We start from the raw sequence: 13790 nt of genomic DNA, 5'->3' as shown, positions 1-13790 counted from the left end.
CAAAATAATTTATTACCAATTACCAATAGTTAATTAACTAACTTTTTTTTTTCAGATTTTTTGTATTTTTAAAAATTGATTCTTGTGTTTTCAGGTAAAAGAAATAAATGTGCACAATTTCAGCTTGATCCGAGTTTGGGTGTGGGAGTACTAACGTGTACAAACATTTTACCAGAGTGAGTTGATATTAGCTTTGTATAAAGAGCATTGGGAAGCGTGGTCGAGAGGCCAAGTGCGCTTGAACTTGGCTTGTCTCGGCTACCTAGAAGGGGGCTCGAGGTTCGACACCCGACTCGGGCAGAGTTGCGCCTAAAGGCAGCACGGAAAACCAACTCCTAGATAATGTTACTATATATTGAACTTGGGATTATTTTGAAGAAGTCAATGTCTTTAGTTACTATGGAAGTAGTAACTCGTTAACCGTTGGCCAAAGAAAAAGATGACCATAACACCATCTGACCTATAGATCGAAAGGTCTGAAAGGGGAACTTGACTTTAATTTTACTATGGATATGCAACGCTCTGCGACAAACAACTGGGAACTGAACATATCATAGTCTTTCACTTTCGAAATGTTGGTTTTGTCCTCTTAGCATATTAATTTTAAACAAAATAATAATTAATCACTACATGCCCTAGCTTGTATAGTAATCTCTCTCTCTAATGACACTATCGTTGAATTATGTTTTTATTTTGTTTACATAAGCCACAGCAAGACATGATAATTAAATGAAATAGATTAGATAAGATGACTAGGGTTATCATTGCCAGCAGCCTGTAACATATGTTGAGGGTGACGTGTAGGGTTAGAACATCAGTAAGGGAGAATGTGACATCAGAACTAGAAAATGATGTAAAAAAAAGTTTCAAACTGTTCGACTTCAATCGTTGGATCAAAGATATAACAAGGGAAATATATAAAGAAAGCGTGTATGTACATATAAGGGAAATAACCGCACAATTACTGCCATGTCTTTAATACTGAAATATGTATCTCTTTTTTTTCAATTTAATGGTAATAAATTAATGTTGTTTTAAAATGGAAAGAGAAAGCTTATCCTGCAGTATTGAGATATATGATGGTTGTTTTTTTTTTTGGTTCTTTCCATTAGATAAGCTTTATAGTTCGCTTGTATTTTAATTTGATTTTTGATTTCTTTCAAATCAGGCAGAGAAAAATCTGTTGTGACTTAAGTTTTTAGATATGATTAAAAAAGACTTTGTCACAGTTCCTGCTGTGGGAAAATTGTATTTTCTTATTGCTTGACTCTATGCCAGCGGTTCTCAACCTTTTTTGTTTTAACCTGGGGGGGGGGGTGCGCCGTTTGTAAATGATTGAGAAACATTTGCGCGGATCATCGTAGACTTAGAACCTTTGTGGTCTAATCTACTCCATGCTGACTACTCCACTAGCCTATCTCTCCATTTAAAATCAAATTTGTACAGTTTCAATTATTTATCTTATCCCGTTCTTCCCGATATCTGAGCTTTGAATATCTCACGCGGGGTTAAGGTAAAGGGTAGGTCAGGCTGACCCTAGTGTCACGCGTCGCACTTGGTGACAGAAATGATTGCTGGGCCCCCCCAGACCATGATGTCACCATCTATGTTTAGTAACTCCCGTCAATCATCGCTGAGAGCTATCAAATGTTAGTTCAAAGTAAACGTGAGGAGTGATACAAGCGGGGGGGGGGGGGGGAGGGGGGGCGGAAGTTAAATAAGAAAGAAAGACAAAACAAAAGAAAGATTATGAGATGGAATGAGAGAACAAAAGGAAGAAAAAGAAGAGACAGAAAGAAATAAAGGATGGAGAGGGAGACATAGAACTTACGCAGAGGAGGGATGAGGAGGGAGAGGGAGACAGAGAACTAACGCAGAGGAGGGAGAGGGAGACAGAGAACTAACGCAGAGGAGGGAGAGGGAGACAGAGAACTAACGCAGAGTAGGGAGAGGAAGACAGAGAACTAACGCAGAGGAGGGAGAGGAAGACAGAGAACTAACGCAGAGGAGTGAGAGGAAGACAGAGAACTAACGCAGAGGATGGAGGGGGAGACAGAGAACTGACGCAGAGGAGGGAGAGGAAGACAGAGAACTGACGCAGAGGAGGGAGTGGGAGACAGAGAACTAACGCAGAGGAGGGAGAGAGACACAACAGTGATGAGAAAGAGGGAGAGAGAGAGAGAGAGAGAACTAATACAGAGGAGAAAGAGTGAAAGAGAGAAATAGGAAAAGAAAGCAAACACAAGAGAGAGAAGAGAGACAGAACAGAGAGGAGATAGAGAGAGAAGAGGAGATTAAAAAAAGACTGACAGAATGATAAAAAAACTAATTTGAAAACCGAAGGCCAGAAACAACATTGTATACCCACACAACCCGTACTATAACAAACAACATTGTATACCCACACAACCCGTACTATAACAAACAACATTGTATACCCACCCAACCCGTGCTATAACAAACAACATTGTATACCCACCCAACTCGTGCTATAACAAACAACATTGTATACCCACACAACCCGTGCTATAACAAATACATGCACTAAAACAAATACAGCGATTCTCACACAAAATAAAAGGGCCTTAATCTACGTCGTTAGACATTCGAGCATTTAGAAGTAGTGCCCACAAGGAGGAGTTAACCTAACGACGTAATAATTTATTCATCTGTTTCTAGGGCCTACGGTTTACGAGGGTGTCATGTGGCCAGCACAACGACCAACCGCCTTTACTTTTCCCCAACTCATGTCAGGTACCCATTAGAGCTGGGTAGACTCAGAGGCGCCCAAAGATCCCGAAAAATAAAATCCCAGTTTTCACCAGGATTCGAGCCCTGGACCCCATATTCGAAAGCCAACGCTTTACCGCTCATCCACCGCGCCTCCCTTATAGTTTATAGCAGTTATACAATTTTCATATTCACAAAAACAGATTTAAGAAACCAGGTTTCAGAATAGAGATTTCAGAATACAGTTTTCGGATACTTTAAAAGCGTTTCTGTCAATCCGTTAGCCTTGGGGCAAGGGCACCAACTCCTCTATTAAGTGTTGACCGAACATCGTATTAGATTCGCGGGAAATATTCTTAGGACGAAACAAGTTTACCAGCAAAGTCAGCCATACTTTAGAGCAGCGGTTCTCAACCTTTTTATGCTCGGCGACCCCTTTTTACAATCCCCCACTCTGCCTCGACCCCACCCCCACCCCCACCCACATACAGCAATAGGCAATAACAATCCATATTTTCGATGGTCTTAGACGACTCCTGGCAAATCGTCAATCGACCCCCCCAAGGGGGGGGGGTCGCGATCCACAGGTTGAGAACCCCTGCTTTAGAGGCCGCTCTAGGGGACAGCAAAATCATGGCTGACCACGTCTAACGTGGCGTCGCACCTTCTTCAAAGACCTCAACTCTGTAAGAACTAGCTGTGGAGGTCGCCTTAGATCAATCCTAGTGGAGAGAGCTTGCCAGCTTATCACAGAAAGGCGCAGGAGGACCTAAGATATCTGTTGGCTATGGATACAGATATTTACATCAACAGTGGAGTTTTTTTACCTTTATAATATTCTGTTTTCACTTTAGTGTTCATTTTCATACATGGAGGCTAAGACCTAGATAGCTAGGTTTTTTTGGGTGTATCAGTTGCACATAATAGGAAATACTTATCATAATTTTTTTCTCAACTGCTTATCATATTTTTTTCTCAACTGCTTATCATACATTTTTTCTCAACTACTTATCATAACTTTTTCCTCAACTACTTATCATAACGTTTCCCTCAATTACTTATCATAACCTTTTCCTCAACTACTTATCATAACTTTTTCCTCAATAACTTATCATAACCTTTTCCTCAACTGCTTATCATAACTTTTTCTCGGCGACTTACCATAACTTTTCTGCTACTTATAACTTGTTATCGGCTACTTATAATTTTTTTGTCGGCTACTTATAACTACAATGTTGTCTCTGTGTGACACTACAATCGTTCTGTTCCTGGTCAACGCCTCTGTCTGTCACACATCGAGTTCATCAACTTGCTTGGCTCTATTGTGACGTGTCCTGTTTCACATCACTTATCCAAGTCCAAAGGTCAACAAAATTGCTCAAACTTTCCTGGGATTCGGGTTTTCCAGGCGAAGTGAATGCAACTTATTCAGTTGTCTTGATACCTCATAAACTACAATTTCTTTTGAGTCATAATGAAATACTATGTCCCGTGTGTAATGTTGAATCTCTATTCAGTAAATGTATCAAATTAACTCCTCCTCTCCGTGATTATTTTCCATTTTGCGACAGAATTTTTCCTTTCGCTCATTAGTGTTTCACTACCATTCTTTGATTTAGCTTCAAAAACATTTTAGTTTGCTATCAAAAAGTGTTTTATTTTGGTCTATAATTAAATGGGGATGCAGGCTCTTTTTTTTATAATACAAAGTAAAGTTTATATTATCAAACATTAATTTAATTTAATGAGCTCAATTCAACGTTGAGAATTCGGAGAGAAAGAATTAAAAATCCATTATCTTCGCTTGGGATTCAAACTAGACCAAGAAGCCGAGCGGTTTCCATCACTCAGCCACACGATACAAACTTTGAGCCCTTCAGAACAAAAAAAAATTGACACGAAGAGGTTGTAGCGTTTGTTTACAAATAAGAGCAAAGTTCCTTCATGTCTTGTTGACAACCTTTCTATTGTCAATGATAACACTTGATATCATCTGGCGTCTGATTGGCTGACAGTGCTTGTAAAAAAATCCTCCTATCTGTGATCATTTCTTGAGGTGCACATTCCATGCTACTTCCCAGGTAAACACATCACCTCAACCCAAAAAAATTTAAAAAAATTAAAAAAAAATAAAAGATAATTTGAGCTGTCAACAAAAGTGTGAACGACCACTGGTGATGGTGTTACACCGGTTACTGCTGACTATCTTACAGGGATCAGGTAGCACCCTCGCCTCCTCCCCGTTCAAGCTTAAAGTGTAGAAATGTACTGCTCTGTTGTTGCTCTGTTGTTGTTCCTGTACATTGCTCTGGGTGTTCAAGTTTTTTTTTAAATCAATGTACACCGTAAGCCTTGATCTTTGTAACTTCTATTCTGGGCGACCCCCGTGGGGGCTCCGATGTTACCCTGTTAGGGGAGATGTTTTAGATGCTGCAGATAAAATATATGAAGAGATATGAAATAGTCTTGCATTAAACCGCCCCCACCTTTTTTTAAAAATAGTAATTATCTCTTGCAACAACTTGTCCTCTTACCTCCCCTTCCCCCACAAAACCTACAGCGCAAGTTTCTTAAGATGTACTTAACAGTTTAATCGTATGTGTGTTTCTTTATTTAAACTAATAAGTGTACCTCAAACTACGGTCCGCGTGCCTTATTTGGCCACAGTGCACAATGAGGCCGTAGCGGCAGGCGTGTCGGAAATTAACCCTTAAAGTGCTGAGCTGTTTTACAACGAGTGCATACAAAATGGAAATACAATTCTGATGTTAAGAGGCTAAACTATCACATGCGTTTTAAGGGTTAAAGTGACCCCTGTGGGGCCGAACACTTTTGGGAATTAGTGCTCTACAAGATAGAAGACTCAAAAGTTAATTAGCAATTATGCATAAAACACTAAACCATAATCTTCAAATACAAAAAAAAAAAAACAACTAATAAAATACTCAGAAAGACACAAAGATAATGGCGCATGCTTTGTGCACTTTATTTAGAAATGCTAATAGATCATGGAGTGGGTTGCCTGAGCCAGCCAGCAAAACAAGTGACTTGGCAGAATTTAGGTCATTGGTTAACATACTTGATTAGAGGATTGACGCGTAGGACGTAATCATCTTCGTTTTTGAAGTAACGTCTGTATTTTATAAGATAAGATTGGAGTCCGCTCGAATCCGGAATTTAAAAAAATGTTCAATGACCCTTCCACTTTTTAGGGTAGGGGGGAATAACTGAAGCACACTAAAAACAAAGCGTTAATTATGGTGTACAATGTGGGAACCTTTCATGTAAAGAAAGCCAGTCAACGCTCCTGACTATGATGGCGTAAGTTCCTATTTGATGAGCATGGAACTTTTCAGGAACATGTACACTTGTTAGTTTATTCCTCTACAGCGTTAGCAACAGCAACAGGTAACAGTATCAGGGGAGTATCTTCACGTCAGACTTATGCCCACCATCCCCGGCCCTAAAACTATTTTTAAAGGTCTCTAGCGAGAATCGAAACAACGATCCCTTTGAATTTGTTTCAAAATAGAACACAAAAAACGAACTATCACGTGATTAATTGAGGGAAGATAGAAACGGAACACCATGCACAAGTATCATTAATCTTGCAATCTACGCAGAGTTGTCTTATCTTGTTTTCTTTTAGCAGACGTAGAGTTTTTCTTTTTTTTATTTTAAACAATAAAGCATCACTGATTGGTTGATTTCGACTCACGTGACAGAAATGACGTCCAGAATCCTTCAAACTTCCTGTAAATTAAAAAAGATAAACATGTTATGGTCTTTTAAAGTAACGGAGTTAAAAAAAAAAAGGTCTGAATTAATTCATGGACAAATTTTTTTTTTAAATGTCAGATGAATCGGGGCGCCTGTCTCCCCGTGTCTTTCATGTACGGCATATGTTGCGCAATGCACACTATATCGGTTGATTTAGCTTTGGTGTTGGATTGATGCGCCAAGACCAGAGATTACACTGCAAAGGGAAGCCAATCATATGGAAGTTGCGTCTCATCCGTTGTGATGTTGATTCATAAATTAGAATTACGTCCCTTGGTTTGGTTTAAAGAATATATTAAAATGCTAAAATTACACATTGTTCAAAGCAGACACCACAATGATACAGAAGTGTACTTTTCAACTTTTTACTAGAAAGACATAAAATCCTTAAAATAGATTCGTCCACCCTTTCAGGATAAATGGGAGATAATCGCGCCGCGTGAAAGGTGATAAACATTAAGAGTCACGTTTAGTTATCGGCATGGTCAAGGGAGACTATCAGATACAAGAAAAGACAACTCCAATTTATGAAAGAAGACAACCCCCATCCATGATTTTCGTAAAAACAACCAATCAAAATTCATTCTTAACATTCAGTTTTCTATTTCACAATTAACCACCAAGCAATCATGATTGTCCACAAATCGCATACGACTGACACACGCTGTATCCAAGGGCCAGGGCCGGTCCTACAGATTGCGAAGCCCTATGCGAAACGGATTGCGCGTGGCCTATTCTGGGGTTGTGATAAGGATAATAAGTGAAAAATTAAGATTTTGTATTAGAAACTAAATTCGTCTTTGCACTCTATTCATTCCTTACAAAGTACAAAATCGCTGTCAAATTAACTTTACGAGTCATCTACAGTAGATAGTAGTTTGCTAACAAAAAGCCGATAAACATTCAGATCTGCTTTTTAGATTTACTATCGATTAGCAAAATATCGCTTTTTAATTTTTTTAAAGAGATCGAGATAGATTTAGATCTATATTTAAATGCCAGTGACTATTAAAGTAAATTAAGAATTTGAACTTCTTGTTTTGATTAAAATTGTCATTATTATTACATTTTTATTAAATGAATGCTGACAATGCAGTTTTTTTTTCTCATTGCTGGTAGGATTGGTGGTGTAGGCCTACATATTTAATGACACCACGAAATGACAATTTTGTCTGTTTTTAAGGAGATTTGCACCAGTTTTCAGAAGATTTTAATAATTTTAGTAGATTTTCAAGGCTTTTTTCGTATATTTTACAATTTCAGGAGAATTCCAGAAACCCTTTAATAATACGTTAATGGTTTATTTTAATAATTTACACCTAGAATTCGCTTGGGGCCCACTGCGGCCGCATAGGTTGCAGTGGCCTGAGACCGGCCCTGCCAAGGGCAACCAGGAAAATAACCTTTGCCTCGATCTGAAGTGAACCCGACTACCGTTCCCACTCCCCCCCCCCCCCAGACCTCCAGCACAAGCTTTTCCGATTTTGAACATCTAACAGTCTAACTGCTTACTCGCTTACTCACTCTTGGTATCAGCGATGTCATAGTGACTTAGATTTGCTAGCGTCGGAGGTTGAAGAGTAAATGAGTTAGGACTTGTTGGGGAGGGGGGGGGAGACCAGAGTTAATGTTAGAGCTGTTGGTTTAAAAACAAGAATATCTTACACTAATTGATGTACGCCCCTGAAAAAATCTTCCTTCATCTTTTCACTGATCATGATTGGCCTCCTTCAGTCGTGAAACGACTATGGTTCATCTCGAACACATTTTCATATGGCTGTGGAGCCCTATTTTGGAGAGACACTCCCGTCCACAGATATTTCATGTCAAGGTGGCTTTCGCTTTGGTGGTAGAGGAGCCTGCCATTTTCCGTGTGGCACGCTTTTCTTCAAGAGTCGAGGCCCATGTTTTCTCGCTTGGTCACCGTCTCTCTCCAACTGATACAATTTAGTATTCTTACGAGTGAGTTTTACAAAGTTTATACCAAGTCGTTGTGTCTGTCTGTCTGGTAAAGGTTTGAACATGTTGTCTTTTTTCTCCCGTTTCCCATTCCGGGATCAAGTTAAAACTTTCCACAATTAATCCTTGTACCTGACAAGACACGAATCTGGGGAAATTCTGTTATAAGTTATAATATGGTTTAATTTAATAGCTTACACCTAGAATTAGCGCGGGTCCACTGCGGTCGCATAGGTTGCATTGGCCTAAGGCCGGCCCTGCAAAATAATAAATTTTGATAGCAATTGTAGCTGCAACACGAGCAATATATAAATAATATGATAGTAGCAGGATGGAAGAACCCGGTAGCTGAAAAAAAAATTCTCATATTTTACCAGGTGTAGAAGGAACCGTCACGCCTCATTAAGCACTGGCAGATGGAGAGCAGACGTGACATGCAGAGAGTGTGAGTCACCCATACTTGATGCCCGCCAATCGTGATAGCTCAAGGTTATGTGGCCGCCTTGTGCTACACAGAAAGTGTGGAACTGCTTTTTTATAGCATTGTCTTATCAATCTAAACAAACAGACTACAGATTTTACAATGGCGTGGTCTAAAGCATACATTGTATACCCCACCAACAAAAAAAATGGGGATACGGGATATTAGAATAAGGTGTGTTTCTCCACTACATTAATCTAACCATTGCGTAATAAAGGGGAACGCTAATTTGGTGGTCCCTCAGTATTACAATATATACAGCTTCTTTTTCACACTGACCTTCGTTGCATATCTCGAACAAAAATTCTAAATCGATTGATACCAACGAGATTGGTTCCGTATGTTTTCTTATTAATAGATTTGAGTTGAGAATAGGTTTACGTGACTTGAAATGGTTTTGAAAATTAGCATATTTAGCAGATATATTCTCTGTTTTAATTGCCTCAGCGTATCGTTACAAAACTTCCTTGTTTCACGTTCAAGATAAAGTGAACGTTGTTGTCGCCAAACTAAATATATGGTAATTTTGGCAACCAAAATTGATGCTAATACTCTGATATGCATAACTCAGTATTTGGACTATTCGCAAATGGCAACAAGAAAATGGCGGTCCTGATTTAAACAGATAATATGTAATGGATAACATTTAAAATGAACACAACATCCATGCCAGACAGTTTGTCCCATGCAGAAGAAGAGCAATTGGTTTCAGACATATTCTTAACAAAAAAAAAAAAAAAACATATGGCATGTACTTAAACATCATTCTTGTTACAAATACAATAGAAATAGTACTGAAATATATCTACATAATTACCGGTATGTAAAGTTTTTTTTTTTGTTTTTTTTTTTTTGACATTTGTATACATGAAGTCAAAAAAAAAAAAAAAAAAAGGAACAGACTAGTTAGACGTGGAACAGCATCACAGATTAAAGGAACAACCAGGGAACAAAAGTATATAATCTGTCATCTCAGTACAAACAATTTCATTCTTCTAATAGAAATATAAAATACAATATATAATACAAATATAAAAGGGGGGGGGGGGTTGTACTCAGCGTTACGAAAAAATAATAAAGAGTACAGATGGGTCATCACTGGTACGAATCAGAAACCCCATTAGTAACGAACCATGCTGAGAATTGATCCCTTAGACCACGGAAGAGGAAGCGGGCAGTGAGTTGTAAGGTCGCCGTACAAAGACAGACCTCTTGCCGCACATGGGCCAGTACTCTCTCTCTCTCAATTCCTTGTCCCGATCGTCCCCCATGCAGAGCTCGGCATTCATAAAGAATGAGCTCTATTGTCTCGTCGTCCAGATCTATCCCTAACTTTATTACATGACTGCTCCGGCCGTCCGTTTTACATTACATCTTGTATTAGCTTTATTTTTATTTCAAGTATTTTTTAATGTTTTACATCTGCTGTTTGTTATTTGAATTTTTGGTAGCACAAAATACAACAAAAATGTTTTAGGAATAGACTATTTAATTCGTGTGTGTAATATCGTTAGTCCGTTGAAAAGATTGGGTTGTATTTGATGGACGTAAAACACACACACACATACACACGTCCACAGGAGGTCTCCCCATTGACCGCCATCACGTAGCCGCCGGTGACGTCTGCTGCAGGTCACGTAGACCTCTCACGTGGACGGTACAGGCGGTCAAGGAAAGTGGACGTGTTCGTCTTCTGGTCAGTGATAGGCACAGCGGCCTTGAACGATGGAGGGTCCTTGACCTTTTGGATTTGCGTTAACGGCATTGTTGGCCTGCTTTTTTTTTTTTTAACCAATCAGATCGTTTGATGAAATTATGTGCACATTTGTACATCTCAATCTACATACATATATATATGTCTATTTTTTAATAATATATATATATATATTTCTCTCTCTCTCTCTCTCTCTCTCTCTCTTTTACTCTCTCTCTTTTCTCTACCTCTCTCGTTCTCTCTCTCTCTTTCTCACTCTTTTTTTCTCTCACATTCTCTTTCACGCTCTCTCTTCTTCTCTCTAAACCTCTTTCTCTCTACTTCTTTTCTCTTCCTCTTTTGTTATTCTTTCTTTCCCACATTATTTCTCTCATATCTCTCTTACTCTTCTTTCTTTTTCCCTCTTTCAACATCTCTCCTACTCTCTTTTTTCGATCTCTCTTCCCTCTATCTCTACCACTCTTCTTCTTCGTTCTCATTTACTAAACACCAACATGGAAAGGAGGTTCGATGTCAATGGACTGCCAGGATGCACATTGACTCCTAAGTCAGCCCTTTTTTTTTTCTTTCTGGGTAAGCTCCCTTAGTCTTTAGTCGTCCCTGATCGTCTGCAAGGCAACAGTTGTTTAGTTTCGGAGTTATCTCTCCTGGATGAACTGCTATTCCTAGCTAACGAGCTTCCGGGTTTAATAATAATAATTATAATAATAATCTTTATTGCCCGTATGGAAATTTGTCTCACAATTTGTGCATTACACCAAACAAAAAACATTATAACTATAAGAAACCAAAGTGTACATTCACACCAGACTCACTCATAATTTACATGTGACAAAGTTTATATCAGATTGTTCCTATTTAATGATTTGATTCCCAGGGGAACAAAAGAGTGTTTGTGTCTGTTTGTCTTTGCTATCGGTGTCTTGTATCTCTTTTGTGATGGTTTAGAGTTAGAGCGCGCTATACTCGCTATTTGCAATCATTTCCCTTGATTTTTTGAGATGTTTTAAGTGAATATCCTGACTCATGGAATATCCCACCTTATCCTCCATGACTACAGACAGACACAAAAGATAATGGCACATTTCTCGTTCCATATGCTAGGACACATTTGTACAAGTGCTCCTTCTTTCCTGTTGCTATTAGAGCATGAAATGGGTTGCTTGAGCTAGCCAGGAAAACCAGTGACTTGGCAGAATTTAAGTCATTGGTTAATGTACATGACTGAATACATGACGCGTAGGACGTAATCATCTTCTTTTTTGAAATAACGTCTGTATTTTATAAGATAAGATAAGATATGAGTGTTTGTTTGTCAGACGTGTTGTTGTGGTACCTCCCTCTTTAAACAGTTATAACAAATCAAAGTGTAAACAAATTATGTACAGCTGCCTGTGTGTATGTGTCATTGTAATGCAGCGGTTCTCAACCTTTTTAACTCGGCGACCCCTTTTTACACCCCCCCCCCACTCTGCCGCGACCCCCCCCCCCCCATACACACATATAGCAATAGAAGAGTATGCAATAACAATCCATATTTTCGATGGTCTTAGGCGACCCCTGGCAAATGGTCAATCGACCCCCCAAGGAGGTCGCGACCCACAGGTTGAGAACCCCTGTTCTAATGGGTAGTGTAGGTTTCAATGTGTACAGTAGTGGACGACTCTACTGACCTCGCCTCGTCGTGGCTACCAAAGCAATCAATAATGTATTATCCAGGACATTAGTCTTCGATCTGATCAATGAGCTTTTGTCTCCTTTGGCCTACATTGACTCTACGGCAGAAGAGCGTGGCGATCGCTATTACCCAGCGTTCTATAGTAAATATCTGTGTCAACGGGTATGTCAGGATGGCCGAGTGGTCTAAGGCGCCAGACTCAAGGCTTATAACCTTACCTGCCAGTTGGGTGTTCTGGTCCACGAATGTAGGCGTGGGTTCAAATCCCACTTCTGACACAATTTTTTAAAATTTGTCTTTAAATACTGTACATTGCTGATTATTATTTTGTTTTACTGTATATTCTGCTCCCCCCACCCCGCCCAATTTTTTTTTAAGAAAAACAACTAAAAAAGATTAAATCAGTTTCTATAAGTAAATATACATAGATGATAAAAAAAAAAGTATACATCACTGCCATAATTGAATTTAAAAAATATGACCACGCCTACTCTAAATCTTTTTTTTATCTTTCTAAACCCAGTAGATCACCGTGACCCGAGGATTGAGAACAATTCCTACCAAATGCTATCTGTGGCATTTTACATCTCGAGAGACGATCTTTTCCCTTGACAACTTCTGGTGTGACTAAAGAGGCCAATCCTTGATACAAAACAATGTGCACCATGCCAGCGGAAGTGGCCTATTCAAACTCCTTAGGAAAATAGGTTGTTCTCCCCCAAAATACTGTCGTTCATTGACTTAGAGAATTAGAGGAATCACAGAAATCGGAATTCATCTAGGGCGTCTCTTCCCACTGAGAAAAGTGACAATTATAAAGAAAAGTGTTGTACAAAAAATAGGTGCCGGTACTCAGTGATGGATTGCCTAACTTTTAACTACTAATAAATTAATTAAACGTTAAAATACAAGAAAGGTAATAATATTTTCCCCACATTGAAAAAGGCACAGGTACGCCGTACCGGTGCGTACCGTCACAAAAAAAGGCACCGATTAAGAGTAATAAGCGTGGTCGAGAGGCCAAGTGCGCTTGAATTTGGCTTGGCTTAGCTACCTAGAAGGGGGCTCGGGCAGAGTTGTGTTTACTGAGCCTAAAGGAAGCACGGAAAACCAACTCCTAGATACCCCCTCCCCCCACTGGTCCACAAATAAGATTGGACTAAAAGCGCTCTGAGCATGCTATAAGCATGAAAGTAGCGCTATATAAAAGCTATAATAATAATATAATAATAATAAAGAAAAAAACTTTTAACAAATAAAGCCTTCTTATCTTATTCATAATTTACCAGTGACTAAATACTGAAGAAGAAAAAAAAAAGGGTTTTACAAATAGACAAACAGATGATGGAATTCGCATATTGATGAAATTATTTTTAAAATCTAACAAAGTCTTAGATTTTACTACAATTAAATTTAATCAAGAACATAATATTCAAATGCTATTTAAC

The 13790-nt window shown here is 38.9% G+C and overlaps 1 non-coding gene across 1 annotated transcript; it reads left to right on the top strand.

Annotated features, from left to right (window-relative positions):
- Positions 1-12508: 12508 nt before the first annotated feature.
- Trnal-caa (transfer RNA leucine (anticodon CAA)) lies at positions 12509-12620 on the top strand. The gene is made up of 2 exons: positions 12509-12546; positions 12575-12620. It is a non-coding gene; the product is annotated as a tRNA-Leu (tRNA).
- The last annotated feature ends 1170 nt before the right edge of the window (positions 12621-13790 follow it).

The sequence above is a fragment of the Biomphalaria glabrata genome, chromosome 3 (genome assembly GCF_947242115.1).
Source record: "Biomphalaria glabrata chromosome 3, xgBioGlab47.1, whole genome shotgun sequence".
Taxonomy (NCBI): Eukaryota; Metazoa; Mollusca; class Gastropoda; family Planorbidae; genus Biomphalaria; species Biomphalaria glabrata.
This window is presented reverse-complemented; position numbering and strand designations above follow the sequence as displayed.